The 13976-nt window shown below is 36.7% G+C and overlaps 1 pseudogene; it reads right to left on the reverse strand.

Moving 5' to 3' along the window:
- Positions 1–676: 676 nt before the first annotated feature.
- LOC101842132 lies at positions 677–5252 on the reverse strand (annotated as a pseudogene).
- Between the last annotated feature and the right edge of the window lie 8724 nt (positions 5253–13976).

The raw sequence follows: 13976 nt of genomic DNA on the forward strand, positions 1-13976 counted from the left end.
GTTTCAGATGCTCAAGTACAGCTCAAAAAAAAATCTGAAACCGCTATAGACCCATGACAGACTGATACAGAGTACTGCGTTTTAAAAAATGATAAAAAATATCCACAGATACACATACGCACACACATTCTCTCTCTCTCTCTTTCAAATTAGACCCCCTCTCTCCCCATAAATGTACACTTTTTGAAAACTAAACTGTTTTTGAAAATCCCTCTTCCATGGACACAGGAAGAAGGGAGAGATGAAGAGAGGAATAAGGACAGCAGACGCGGAGTACCCACTATCTCTGCAAGGGTTAGGTGCCATGTTCAATGGACGGGCCCAAGGCAGCCAGAAGAGGACTACTTGAAGTGCTGCCACTGTTGCCCCCAGGGACTCTTCCAAGAACGCCAGCTCCACGGTAATACTGAGTGTGCAGAGTGGCCAAACGTGCTAGTTAAAACCAAAATCTAAAGACATGGAAGAGATCCACCTTGGTTGGGACCTCGAGATTGGTAGAAGATGGTGCAAACAAGGGAGGTCTACACAGCAAATGGTTTATATTACAGTGACTGGCAGTTTAGAGTCTCTTCCCAGTTCCATGGCTGCTCTAGCCCAAATAGGGCCAATCAGACGAAAAGAGGAAAGTCAGACCCTGACGGGGCATGCAGGGTTGCAAGCAGCAGGCTGGGAATGCTCAAATAAGACCCCGTCGTTTTTTGTAGTCTTCTAAGTTGAAATATCTCCTTGGAGCTCTGTCCTTGGCTGGTGGGGCCATGGACGTGATGGCGAAAGCTTTGGACTCTGAGTTTAGAACCTGTAAGCCAATCTTCACATCAAATTCATGGACCTTGAACAAGTCTTCTGAAAGGTCACTGGCTGACTTAGAATTCAAATCTTTGTCTTTTCCCTGACCCTTGCTAATTTCCTTTGGAGCATCTGGTAATACTCCAGAACCGTGCTTAACATTTAGCTGGGCCAAAATGGCAGCCTGAACAGCTGGGTCTCTGGAACTGGACACGATGGTGGGTTTGCACTGCTGACTAGTAAAGGGATCCACCTGCTGATTTTTCATGTTGTGACTTAGCCACCAGAGCCTTCTTTCTCAGACTCCGCAATGTTCCACCCCTGATTCCGCTGGTTGATGTAGCTGACAGCAGATATGTTCTTAGGCCGCCGGCGGTCCAGGGCTTCTGCCCTCTCTTCCAGCTCGTTAATCTGGTCTTGGATTTGTTTGGCTTTGTCCTGTCTTCCAGGTCCTCAGCCATGGCCTTTTCCTTTAGCAGCTGAGTTTTCTTCATAGCATCGTTGGTGGAGCTTTTCTGAACGTCTCCTCTTTTACAATCTCCTCAATGTCCTGATCACTGAATTTATAATTGAGAGCGTCTTTAATAGATAATTCATTTTTAACGATTTCATCTAGAGTGGGAAACTGCATGTCAGCAGGAAACATCGCTTCTTTCCACTTTATGAATTCACTTTCTGTGAATCCTTGGTTTGACACAAACTCTAGGCAGAACACTCGATGGTCATTGAGGTGATGTAGTTGCAGCCCTTTGTGGGTTATGGTACCACCCAGCTGGTAAACTTTGGCAGTTTCCACGACACCTGTGATCTCAGCCACCCAGTGCACTGGCTTGCTCTTGTGGTTTCCAAAGCCAATCCTCACAAAACAGCCTGTGACAGTTTTAGCAAAGAAGGGCATGTGACACCAACGTTCTAGCTTATGCCTTGACAATCGAACACGACTCAGTTACTCGGGTAATGAGACTGGCTGTGATTTTGGAGGGAAATCTACTTTCCTTCTTCTTCAGATAATGACATTCTGGATGAACTGTCTGATTTCTCAATGGACTTGTCATCATCTTCTTCCTCATCATCATCAGATAGACCTCACTTGATTTCAATAGCTGTTTTTTGGCGAGGAATTCAGTGGTTCTGTTTTTCCGTTTCTCTCAGCTTTTAGCTCCTCCATGGCTTGAGATTTCTTATCTGGTTTCTCATCCCACTTGGAACAATTCTCTTTATTGTGGGAAGTTACCTGAGATTCCTGAAACTGAGTCAGCGTTTTCTTTTCTTGCTCTTCCTCCTGCTTTTCTTTTTTTCTATCTTTTCTTTCTTTTTGGCTGTTTTTTTTACTTAATTTCAAACCTTCTCTTCAACACTTCCCTCTTTTCTATGTGGTTGAAGAGCTTCTGATCCCTCTCCTTCTCTGTCATCAGCTCTAGTCAGTCCCTGTCTTCCTCATCTCCAATAAGATCCTATCCAGAGCCATCATGGAACTCTTCATATTCTGACAAGGAATCTGAATCTGAATTATTGCTGTCAGAATCTGACACTTCCCCATCCTCAGGAGCTGAGCTGTCAGCTAAACTGTCTTTGTCTGAACTGCCTGAGGAGCCAGTTTGTTGGCTCGTTTCTTCATGGTTCCTTCCTTCTCTATTTTTCTGGCTTTTCCTTTCTTCTTATTTTTATTGCTACCAAATATCCACTCAGAATCCCTGCCTGACTTCTCTGAGTCTGACCAGGCTGCAGGCTGACTCACAGGAGGCTCTGCTGCTGCTGCCGCCCTGTCCACTCTCTTGATATCACTTCAATATTGTGCATGAAGTTCTTCCTAGAGCAAAAAGACAACAGAATGAGATCAAGGTGATACAAATTGGAAAGGAAGAAGTCAAACCTTCAGTATTTGCAGATGATATGATAGTTTATGTAACTGGCCTGAAAAATTCTACCAGGAACTCATACAGCTGATAAACATTCAGCAAAATGGCACGATATAAGACTAACTAAAAAAAACACACATTAAAATAGCCACAAATAACATAATATATCTTGGGGTAACTCAAAACAATCAGGGGAAAGACCTACATGACAAGAACATTGAGTGATTAATAAAAGAAATTAAAAAAGACATCAGAAAATGGAAAGATCTCCCATGCTCTTGGATAGGTAGGATCAACATAGTAAAAATGACAAGCTTACCAAAAGCAATCTACAGATTCAATGCAATCCCTATCAAAATTCCAGCACAATTCTTCAAAGACCTTTATTTGTAAAAACAAAAGACCAAAGAAAGACAAAACAACCCTACAATAAAGGAACTTCAGCAGGCAATATCATCCCTGACTTCAAACTTTACTATAGAACTGTAGTAATTAAAACAACTTGCGATTGGAACAAAAATAGACAGGTACACCAATGGAATTTTTTTGAAGACACTGATATTAACCAACACACCTATGAACACCTAATCTTTGACAAAGAACCTAACACTATACAATGGAAAAAAGGAAGCATTTTCATCAAATTGTGCTTCCATAACTGGATGCTGGCATGTAGAAGACTGAAGACATGCACAAAACCTCAGTCCAAATGGATCAAAGACTTCAACATAAATCCAACATAAATCTTTTAGAAGAGAAAGTGGGAAGTACCCTTGAAAAATTGGTACAGGAGACTGCTTCCTGAACATAAAACCAGTAGCAAAGACACTGAGATTAACAATAAATGGGACCTCCTGAAATTGAAAAGCTTCTGTAAGGCAAAGGACACAGTCAACAAGACAATACAGCAACCCACAGAACGTGAAAAGATATTAATCAGTTCCTTGTCTGACAGAGGACTGATCTCCAAAATTTACTAAGAACTCAAGAAGCTAGTCTCCAAATTACCAATAATTCAATTTAAAAGTGGGGTACAGATCTAAACACAGAATTCTCAATAGATGCGTCTAAAATGGCAGCAAGTGCTTTTAATTGCTAAGGCACCTCATGGCACATAATTATATAAATAATTGTTCTCATTCTTCTATATTTTATTCCAACTCAAGAAAATGATTTTCAATATTTTCCTTATAGGATCATAAGTGTGTGATAAAGAACAAAGCACAATCCCCTATGACTGAGTGATGTAAAACTTATGCTCATGCATATGTTGTTAGTTAAACACATTGGCTTAGGATAGTGTCAATCATAACTGCTATATATTATTATGAGAAATTTTGGTCATGTACATTTAGGATGAAAGAAAACTATAGTGAATGGGATCATATATACATATATTCATATATACATACATAATTATATATATATATAAAATGTAATGAGTAGGTTCATTAGCTCATGAAGTTGTATTCGCTAAAATCTATAATAGTGTCCTAGATAACTGAAACATTAGAAAGCATTGTAAAACTTTATACCATAAATTAATAACAAATATGAATTAAGATGTATTTGTTTAACTTTATTTACATATCTTTATGCATAATGTTCATGCATACACTTAAACATTATTTATTACCCAGTAATATATAAAATTTCATTTTATGCATTAAAATTAATTCAATTACCAAAATAATAAAAAGCAAAAACAATCCTAAATGCTAACTTGCCTGTGGTCTCCTTATTTTGTGAGTTCATACTACCTGAGCATTTGATCTTATAGTTCTTGAGGCAACAACAATAACACAATATCTAAGGATGAGGCACTGACAAGATGATGTGTGCCTCTGTCTCCACATACTGCTATTCTTATCTCTAATCTTATTAGAAGTAGGTTCCCTTATACAAGTACTAATTCAACCTCCAGGTCTCCATCCATATGAGTAAATTAGCTCCACAAATCGGCCAGGAGGCAAAATCTTCCCTATCTCATAATCAATCACCTAAGACATTAGAACCTAAGATAGCAGTTTTCAAGCTGCAATTAATGATCCATTTGGAGATCAAATGACCCTTTCACAGAGTTTGCCTAAGATCATCATAAAACCCAGATATGTCTTATCAATTGTTATGGTCTGTCTGTATTAGTCCTACATTCAGGAGCCATATGTGGTTGTAAAACTGCAGTTGGGATCAGCAAAACAACCCCAGTCCATTTCTGAGTGGGGGAGTGTGGATGAGGGAAAGGCTAACCATAGACATTAAGGAAAGGAGACATAGGAGAGTGTCAGCAGGGCAGATACACTTAATACTGAATGCTGCCAGTTCATTCATACATCATCTTAAGTAACCAAACAAAGGTGGGGGACAATGGCAGAAGTCTTCTATTATCATGTATAAAGGGCAAAATTAATTACTTCCCTTAATCCTAAAGACACTCCAGTAGAGTACCAACTGATACTGTAGCTGTAGCTGCAGTACCACTTGGCCTTTAGGCATTTCATAGCTTTACTATCACCTAGCCTTCAGGGCGAGTGTAAACTTGCCTGGGCCTAGGTCTATTGTTATTGTTATTTAGATAGGAACCATGCACTACCAAGAATAGGGCATCCTGTAGTCATTAAGATAATATCTTAATGACAATAAATATAGGAGCTTTCTGAAATCATGGCAGGATGGAATAGATTTCAAATATGCAGCCCCGATAATGATTCACAATAGCATTAAAACTCCTTTTATGGAATAGCAATGAACACTTGATGGTTGGGAATAACCCCCAAATGAGGAACTCTGTTATAAGGTCACAGAATTAGGAAAGTTGAAAACCACAGACCTAAGATGTAAATATTGAGATGATACCATATTCAGATCGTAGTATCTCCTAGGTTTCCAAATAAAAATAATAACAAATTAATATTATTATAAAAGATCAATATTTACAATAGCATAATGTAAAAATCACATTTAGTTAATATTTATTGTATACAAAGTTATTGCTGCTAGAATTTTACTGAATGATGAACATTGTCTTACAAATTATTTAAAATCAAGATAACAGCTTCAAGAAATTAAGAGTTTTAAAACTGTCCCATAGAACAATGTGAGGTGCACTCTCACCCTGAACTCTTGGGGAAGGGTCTAGGCCCTGCCCTATATGAAATGACAGACTATGGACACCCCCATGGAGGGCCTCACCCTCCCTGGGGAATGAGGGGATAACGGGGGGGTTAGGGAGAGGGCACGGGAGGAGGGGAGGGAAAGGGAGAGGGACCTGGAACTGAATTGTGAAGCAATCTTGTTTCTTATCAAAATTTAAACTGGAAAATAAAAAAAAACGAATTGTAAGAAAAAAAGAAAACAATTATTCTCAACCCCCAAAAAAATGTTGCTTGTATATCTTGCATAGTTTTCCATATCCATTTCTTCATTCACTACTCTCTAAAAGTCAGGTGATTTCACAGTGATCACAGATTTTGTGTGAAATAAATTTTGGTGACCTCACAGTGACAACAGATTTTCTGTAACAAAGTTAGGAACATTTCTTTCCCCAAAACACTTACAGTTATAGAATGAATATGGTTCTAGAATCATCCAAACACTTTTATGGAAAAAAGCTCTATTTTTTTGTTAAGATGACACAACTCTTTGCAAGAAAATTAAATAGAGTACCATAACGTGTTCCCAAGGTCTATTTTAATTATATATATAAATTAAACATTTCTGACATAAGATTGCATTGAGTTATTGGTGACTGAAAATAACACAACATAGGACTATCTTAGGGGAAGTATTTTATGTAGTGAAAAAAAGAAAGTGGAAATATGTTAAGAGAAGAAAGAGTAGTTTGTCTACATATAAAGAAAACATACACAAAGGACACATACTCAAAAGCTGGCACCCTAATATAATGTCTTTTGGTAAATGTATAGTATTTGGTTTGGGGAAACCTCTCTAAATAAATGCTCTAAATGCATAAATCATATGTGGGAAACTATAGACAATATGGAAGACAGTAACTTAAAGGAAACACGTAGTTCGGAATTTTTTGTCATCAAGCACATTTATAGATTAGTATTAAAATGGCCGTCAGTACATAGGAGAATTTATAAAATGCTTTAAAATATTAAGTAGTGATTTTCACCAATGTATATTAATAATCACAGTGATTTATAATCATAAGAAATGTGCTGCAAGGTTTATTCTTAGACTACTTCTATGAAAATTCCCAATGCTGACAAAATTATTTCAACAAAAATAATTCCTTCAGCATTTGATTATTTTGTCAACATTGGTTACTACCCAAGTTAATTTGGTAAAAGATCTTCAATTCTCAAGGAAGTAGGAGAATGAAAATTCCATATTACCAAGAAAACATTATCTGAGGATCAAGATTACACTTCACTAGGAAGCCTCATCCAGATTCAGACTTTAATAGGAGACCTAAGAGGATCTGAACACTGATTGGTCCTCCTTCAAACCTGGGAATTTTCCACAAAAATTTATTTTCCTCTCTTCATTAAAGGAAGTACCCTCTTTTCTTAGTAGATTTATGATGGACGACGTTTGCCAATGATCAGTTTTTCCACGAACTTCATTTTCTTTAGAGTCCTCTGCCCCAGGGAGACCCTAATCTACTCAAGCTACAGTTCTGGGCTTATGCTAAGAAAAATAATTCTGGGTGAGGCAATGTGAAGCAATATTGGATGCTTAAGAAAAACATTTTAAACATATATTAAACAACAAATTAGAAGAAAAAATGTGTTCTTATGAAACCCATTGAACCTTGGATATGAATTTTCTTCATCCCAAAGTCAGTTATTTTCTGCTCTTTACAAGTGGGGGGAAATAGTTACTTCACCCAGCCTTACATGGCAATAGCTGCTCATAATTTTCTTTTAGCCATGATTTCATTCAGTGTGTCTGGTTCTTCAGTTGCATTGATTGTACATTGAAACTGAATGTGGTTAAATGAATCAGAATTGACAGTAATACTTTAGAAAAGCATCAGAATAATATTTTGTGTGTAAGTCATATATATTTACTACATACTCTTACAAAATTATATCTCTTTTGAATTGAATTGCTAACAATGTCATGATTAGATAAATTTTAAGCCCTCCCAATTAAGGAATCGAACAATGGCAAAATGGGATAGTAGAGCTACAAATATATTTTAATAAATCCAATGGCTCCTGAAATTTAGTTCTTCATAATGACTGTGAATAAATTCCATTAATTCAAATGTAAATTTTATAATATATTTCCAAAGCAGGCGAAGATCCTTTTATGTTTAACTGTAGAATACCATAATGTACATTAATTTTTTGATGCAATATGTGTGCTAATGATAATACTTAATGCACAAAGCCATAAAAGAAGATGGTTTTGATACCTGAAATCATTGTTTCCTTAAACACGTTGTGAACACAATGGTGAAAAGTGTGCATTTTCTCCACCATTAAGATGAGCACATTTGGAGTTATATGTGTTTAAAGATGGGGTAATGATTAAAGTGGCAGCATGGAGTTTTCTTCCCAGTTATTTTTAATAAATACTCTCTACTGTCTAAAAGCAGTGATACTCGCTACTTAAGTGTACAAGGTAATAAGGATGCTTTCTTTTTTCACTTCTCAAAAATTACAGGTCAATGATAGATGACACTAATTTGCAGTTTAAAACATTTAGTTGTCTCCTTGTTGCTACACTTCTTCCAGTTGGAAACTAGAGATACAGAGAGAAGCCTGGATGAAAGAATGCTAGTCCTTCACTCAAAATTTGTAGATTATTTTTATGTTTGTTTCTTTGTTTTTAATACATTCTAGTGAAAGCAAAGGCATCGCAGAGACTAGAGACCCTAAGCAATTTAAATTTTATTTCCTCTCTTGCCATGTTAGTTGTTTCCCTGCCTACATTTCTCCTCTTCCAAATAGGCATCATCAAATTAGCTGATCAATCAACTTACTTATTTACCTACTACTAAGTACCACTGTCAAAGTAGAATTCATTGATAGTTTCTATGGGTCTTTCTACAAATGATATCACAATGTAAAGTCTTTGGCCATTCTCTTTTCCTATTTAGATTTCCAACAGTATTTTTTAACTGTTTGCATAGTCATAACATCTGCTTCAATATTTCCTTCAACTTGTCCCATTAATTGGCATAATTAAGTGATTTTATCTGTGCTTGGATAACGTACACACAGAGAAATCCATGCATGATGTAGTATAATTTAGAATTCATGATACTGAAATCTTTGTATTTTCCCCAAAGCACAAAACCAGTCATAGCACTGAAATCCTACTAAGTATTCACTGTAGATGTAAATCTTACTTATAATTCATATTTTTAAGTTCAGTAAAGCACTGTCCTTTCTATAATTTCATTTTTTTCTATTTCTAGAATTATAGAAAATTCTGTACATTAGTGTTTAAAAAGAGTTCAGAAATGGACCAATTTTGTAACTCTACAAAATGAATGCTGTTCTTCTGAACATTGCAAAAGTAAAATGTAAATATATGAATTTCTCATTTCTGTTTTCTGATAGGAATTATGATTTCTATTTCCTATGATTTTACATTGCTGAGACTTTATTACAAAGGTGTACAACATTTATGGGGAAAACCAATACTACATTCTCCACTTGACTGGAAGAAATTTATCAGAGGAATTTGAAATAGATAAGGAATAATTATATATAGACTTAAGGACTTTGATGATGGGAAAGCAAGTGGATACACTAGTGTATATGTTAAAAATTGTTTGTTGGCTTTTTATAACCACCAGTGAATAGAGTTGTCTCAAGAATAAAATAGTTTAACAAATAAATTTTATTTTACTTCATTTTCTGCATTCTTTTAGTGACTATTTGTGTACCTTCTACATTATTGAGATGTTTCATAAATGCCTTAGTTAAGTATGAGCTAAGTATGGTGATTTTGTTAGAAAGAGAAGCCAAAATTCTCATCAGGTAAGTTAGTGTTTTATATATTCAGAGATTTAGAATAGAAACCAATAAGCAAGTTATGACAAAAACGCTGCAATTAGACTATGCTAGATGAATTGCAAGATACAATTATCATGCAGAAGCTATCTCTAAAGAGGAGATACTGAGAGTAGGAAAGAGAAAGAGGGGCTTTCAATATTAAAGGTGGAATATTTCAGGAGAAATACAAAAATTTAAATCTTAAATGCTCCAAATAGAGGGAATCACAAAAAAGTCCCCTTACTACATAATAATAAAGACCCCAAATAAACAGAAGAAGGAAAGAATATTAAGAACAGCTAAGGAAAAAGGCCAAGTAACATATAAAGGCAAACTTATCAGAATTACAGCTGACTTCTCCATGGAAACTCTGAAAGCCAGAAGGTCCTGGATAGATATTCTACCAACACTAAGAGATCATGGATGCCAGCCCAGACTACTATACCCGGCAAAGCTCTCAATCACTATAGAGGGAGAAAACAAGATACTCCATGACAAAACTAGATTCAAGCAATATGTATCCACTAACCCAGCCCTACAGAAAGTTTTAGAAGGAAAAATCCAATCCAAGGAAGTTAACTAGAACCAGAAAAACATAGGCATTACAGAATCCCTCTCTACCAACAGCCAAAAGAACAAAGGGGGTGAAATTCCACACATAATTCCACCAACAACAACCATTCCAAATCAAAGAAGAATGAGCAATCAATGGTCATTAATATGCCTCAACATTAATGGCCTTAACTCACCCATAAAAAGACACAGGCTAGCAGAATGGATTTGAAGACAGAACACATCCTTCTGCTGCATACAAGAAACACACCTGTCCCTCAAAGACAGACATTACCTGAGAGTTAGAGGTTGAGAAAAATTTTCCAATGAAATGGACCCAAGAAACAAGCAGGGGTAGCAATCCCAATATCTAACAAATTAGACTTTAAAATAAAATCAATCAAAAGAGATGAAGGAGGTCATTACATACTCATCACAGGCAAAATCCACCAAGATGAAGTGTCTATCCTGAACGTCTATGCCCCAAATACAAAGGTATCCACATTGGTAAAAGAAAATTACTAGAACTTAAATCACATATAAAGCCCCACACACTTATAGTGGGAGATTTCAACACACCACTCTCACCACTAGACAGGAAAACTGGACAGAAACTCACCAAAGAAGCAAAATGTCTAATAGAAGTAATGACACAACTGGGATTAACAGACATCTATATAATACTTCATTCATATAAAAAGAATATACCTTCTTCTCACCATCACATGGAACATTCTCAAAACTCGACCGCATGCTTGGCAACATATCCAACCTCAGTGCTTCAAAAAAATTGGAATAACTCCATTGATCTTATCAGATCACTGTGCTTTAAAATTAGAATTCAACAACAAGACAAATTGCAGACAACCTACAAACTCATGGAAATTGAATAATACACAACAGCACCATTCCTGGGTCAAAGCAGAAATAAAAAAAATAAATTAAAGTCTTCCTAGAATTCAATGTGAATGAAGACACAACATACCCAAACCTATGGGACACTGTGAAAGCAGTGCTATAGGGGAGGTTCATAGCACTAAGTGGCCACCTGAAGAAACTGGAGAATAGTTATACTAGAGAATTATCAGCACACCTGAAAGCTCTAGAACTCAAAGAAGCAAACTCCCCAAGGAGGAGTAGACGCCAGGAAATAATCAAATTCAGGGCTGAAATAAATAAAGTAGAAACTAGGAAAACAATGCAAAGAATAAATGCAACAAAGAGTTGGTTCTGTGAGAAAATCAACAAGATAGACAAAACTTTGTCCAAACTTACCAAACAGCAGAGAGTGAACATGCAAATTAACAAAATCTGAAATGAAAAGGGGGACATAACAATGGAATCTGAGGAAATTCAGAGAATCTTCAGGTCATACTTCGAAAACATGTACTCCACAAAATTCGAAAATTTAAAGGAAATGGACGACTTCCTGGGTATCTACTACTTGCCAAAATTAAATCAAGAACATATAAGCAATTTAAATAGACATATAATCCCTATGAAAATAGAAGCACTCATCAAAATCTCCCAACCAAAAAAAAGTCCAGGTCCAGATGGCCTCAGTGCAGAATTCTACCAGAAATTCAAAGAACAGCTTATACCAATTCTTCTTAAAGTATTCCATGCATTAGAAGCAGAAGGTTCTTTGCCAAACTCTTTCTATGAGGCTTCAATGACCTTGATCTCCAAGCCACACAAAGACACAACTAAGAAATAGAACTTCAGACCAATATCCCTCATGAACATTGATGAAAAAATACTCAATAAAATACTGGCAAATCGGATCCAAGAATACATCAAAACAATCATTCACCACGATCAAGTAGGTTTCATTCCTGGGATGCAGGGATGGTTCAACATATGAAAATCCATCAACGTAATCCACCATATAAACAAGCTGAAAAACAAAAATCACATGATCATCTCACTAGATGCTGAAAAAGCCTTTGACAAAATCCAACATCCCTTCATGATGAAGGTCTTGGAGAGATCTGGGATAACAGGAGCATACTTATACAGCTATATACAGTAAACCAACAGCCAACATCAAACTAAATGTACAGAAACACAATGCGATTCCTCTAAAATCAGGGACAAGACAAGACTGCTCACTCTCTCCATACTTTTGCAACTTTATAATTGAAGTTCTAGCCATTGCCATATGACAACAAAAGGGGATCAAGGGGATACAAATTGGGAAGGAGGAGTTCAAACTTTGCACATCATATGATCATTTACATAAATGACCCAAAGAAATCTACCAGGGAACTCTTACAGCTGATTGACACCTTCAGCAAAGTGGCAGGCTACAAGATTAACTCAAGAAAATCAGTAGCCCTACTATATACAGATGATAAAAGGGTTGAAAAAATCAGAGAAACATCACCCATTACAATTGCCACAAACCAAATGAAATACCTGGGGATAACGCTAACCAAATAGCTGAAAGACTTGTATCACAAGAACTTCGAATATTTAAAAAAAGAAATTAAAGAAGACCTCAGAAAATGGAAAGATCACCCATTCTCTTGGATAGGTAGGATCAATGTAGTAAAAATGGCAGTCCTGCCAAAAGCAATCTACAGATTCAATGCAATCCCCATTAAAATCCCAGCACAATTCTTCACAGATCTTGAAAGAACAATAATCAATTTTGTATGGAAAAACAAAAGACCCAGGATAGCTAAAACAACCCTGTTCAACAAGGCAACGTCCGGAGGCATCACCATCCCTGACCTCAAGCTCTATTATAGAGCTATAGTCCTGAAAACAGCTTGGTATTGGCACAAAAATAGACAGGTAGACCAATGGAATCGAACTGAAAAACCTGATATTAATCCACACATGTATGAACATCTCATTTTCGACAGACAGAGAAGCTAAAAATATACAATGGAATAAAGAAAGCATCTTCAACAAATGGTGCTGGCATAACTGGAGGCTGGCATGTAGAAGAATGCGGATCGATCCATGTTTATTGCCATGCACAAAACTTAAGTCCAAGTGGATCAAAGACCTCAACATAAATCCAGCCACATTGAACCTCTTAGAAGAGAAAGTGGGTGGTACCCTTGAATGAATTGGTACAGGAGATAGCTTCCTGAACATAACACCAGTAGCACAGACAGTGAAATCAACAATTAATAAATGGGACCTCCTGAAACTGAGAAGCTCCTGTAAGGCAAAGGACTCAGTCAGCAAGACAAAAAGACAGCTCACAGAATGGGAAAAAAATATTCACTAATCCCACATCTGACAGAGGGTTGATCTCCAAAATTTACAAAGAACTCAAGAAACAAGTCTCCAAAACACCAAAGGATCCAATTAAAAAGTGGGCTACAGAACTAAATACAGAATTTTCAATAGAGGAGTTTAAAATGGCTGAGAGGCACTTGAGAAAGTGCTCAACATCCTTAGACATCCAGGAAATGCAAATCAAAACAACTCTCAGATACCATCTCACTCCAGTCAGAATGGCTAAAATCAAAAACACCAATGACAATTTATGCTGGAGAGGATGTGGTGAAAGGGGAACACTCCTCTGCTGCTGGTGGGACTTACAACTAGTTTAGCCCCTTTGGAAATCAGTGTGGAGATTCCTCAGAAAAATGCGAATAAACCTACCACAAGACCCAGCAACTCCACTCTTAGGCATATATCCAAAAGATGCCCATTCATACAACAAGGATGTCTGTTCCACTATGTTCATAGCAGCATTATTTGTAATAGCTAGAACTTGGAAGCAACCTAGATGCCCCTCAACCGAAGAGTGAATAGAGAAAATGTGGTACATTTACAC

The sequence above is a fragment of the Mesocricetus auratus genome, unplaced genomic scaffold (genome assembly GCF_017639785.1).
Source record: "Mesocricetus auratus isolate SY011 unplaced genomic scaffold, BCM_Maur_2.0 Super-Scaffold_100009, whole genome shotgun sequence".
In the NCBI taxonomy this organism is placed as follows: domain Eukaryota; kingdom Metazoa; phylum Chordata; class Mammalia; order Rodentia; family Cricetidae; genus Mesocricetus; species Mesocricetus auratus.